Genomic DNA, 1,968 nt, shown 5'->3' with positions numbered 1-1,968 from the left:
ACACTATAGCAGACCAAAAGAACTCTGGACTGAAGCTGGTCTGGACAACACTGTGTTTGGAAACCATTTTGTGCAGTGTGGTTATTTTCATGTTTACTTTATTTAGTTTTGTAGTAAGGGCAATCTAACACAGGGCCTTGGGCAAGGACGCAAGCTTTCTGTCACTGAAGTATGTCTCCAGCCTAAGGGGTCCTTTACACTGTCAATCTGTCACACATGCTCAGCTCAAAAAAGCAAGCAAGCAAACAAAGAAACAAAACCCCACTAGTCACTACTCATTAAATCATTACCGGCAGGCAGGTGAAGAACCTTCGTGAAATCCAATTCTCTGCTTATAGAATTCTGTGAACCTTATTAAGGAAGGGAGATTAGGCTTTTACAGAGTCTAACATAATCTGAAAATATACCTTAGAATATAAAAAGTAGGAAAAGAAACAGAAAATAAAACATGGATGTCTTAATTTTTCAGGGTTCGGTGTCTTTTTCAGTTATTCTATGAAAAAAATCTGAAGACATCAAGTTCAGAATGACTTTTTTCAATTACCTATAGTCAGTTGTCAGGTGTTAAATACTTATGTTTTGTTACTAATCATCATTTAAAAAAAGAAAGAAAAAGTAAGGCCGTGTTATGTATCAGAAACCGGACCTTTCGCTTTCAAAGTCCGAAATACTAGAATTGCAGGCGTGCGTCATCACTCCCAACGTGTTTAAAGTTCATAAATTATCATTACTTCTCAAACAACGTGTAGTGAAAAGGAACAAGCTTCAGCTAGTCTAGACCGACTATGCATCTCTAGTCCCATGATCTCAGAAACAAAATTCTGTCCTGTCCTCAGGAATTACTCGAAAGCTTTTCCTGAATTGCTCCATTTCACACCTCCATCTTCCAATGCACGGCTGTTCAGTTTCTCAGAAGAGTTTAAAAGGCTGGATTGTGCTTCACTTCATAGGATGTGAATAAAAGCACCGCAAGTCAATCTGAAAATACTCGGTAGGATTAATAAAGATTTGTAAAAGGAAAAGGAAAAAGAAAAAAAGGCCCCGCTGGGATTTGAACCCAGGATCTCCTGTTTACTAGACAGGCGCTTTAACCGGCTAAGCCACGGAGCCAGAGCTGGAAAGTCATGTAGTTATGTATTATTTGAATAGGATGTCATACATTAGTAAGGTTCAGCAACCCTGGAAATTGGCTTGGAAATGAAAAAGATCAGAAACACCAGTCACACCCAAAAAAGAACTTTCCTTTAAATGATTGCTTCTAAAATCTGGACTAAAGCAACGACCTCCCGTTGACAAAGGCTGAAGTCAGAGGAAATCTCGTTTCAAACATCGCTGTCTCGAAACCGCATCTGAAGGTGTGTGGTTGCGGTTGTGAGTCGCATCTGCAGGCGCTGCAGGCGAAGCACTGGGAAGAAAACCCGTTAGCAGACTCGGTTTATCTGGTTTAAGGGAAAGCAAAAACAAAGGATCCCAAGCGTTTCTTTGGATGATACAGGACTCCTTGAGTCCACATCTGGAGCAAAATAAATCAGTACAATTACTTATTCTGATCCCCAAGCATCAAGGAGAAAAAAAAAAAAAAAAAAGCTTCTATTTGAGATCTTTGTAGGTAAGAAAGAAGTAAACGTTCTTCGCAGTGGCCGGTTAGCTCAGTTGGTTAGAGCGTGGTGCTAATAACGCCAAGGTCGCGGGTTCGATCCCCGTACGGGCCAGTACAAGCTGCAGATTTTGCAGGTAATATTTGGTTCCGAAGTCTTCCTTCACTTCTTTCTAATAGTTTGTCTGACATTTGTCTTGGAGACATCCTGTGTTTTCACCACTTTTGTGCTTTTGATCAGCGCCTCTTTGGTATCCTAGCAACTGCTAAACCTGAGCTCTTTCTCGGTCCTTCATAAGCTGCAATTTCCGCCTGACTTATTTAAGCTTGTAAGTCCTTCAGAGCCATAATTATGGGCACCTGGCCTTTCT

At 40.7% G+C, this 1,968-nt stretch overlaps 2 non-coding genes across 2 annotated transcripts; one reads left to right on the top strand and one right to left on the bottom strand.

Annotated features, from left to right (window-relative positions):
• Nucleotides 1–1,036: 1,036 nt before the first annotated feature.
• Trnat-agu (transfer RNA threonine (anticodon AGU)) lies at nt 1,037–1,110 on the bottom strand. Its single transcript has one exon. It is a non-coding gene; the product is annotated as a tRNA-Thr (tRNA).
• A 528-nt stretch (nt 1,111–1,638) lies between these two features.
• Nucleotides 1,639–1,712, top strand: Trnai-aau (transfer RNA isoleucine (anticodon AAU)). The gene has a single exon. It is a non-coding gene; the product is annotated as a tRNA-Ile (tRNA).
• Nucleotides 1,713–1,968: the final 256 nt, after the last annotated feature.

The sequence above is a fragment of the Chionomys nivalis genome, chromosome 13, assembly GCF_950005125.1.
Source record: "Chionomys nivalis chromosome 13, mChiNiv1.1, whole genome shotgun sequence".
Taxonomy (NCBI): domain Eukaryota; kingdom Metazoa; phylum Chordata; class Mammalia; order Rodentia; family Cricetidae; genus Chionomys; species Chionomys nivalis.
This window is presented reverse-complemented; position numbering and strand designations above follow the sequence as displayed.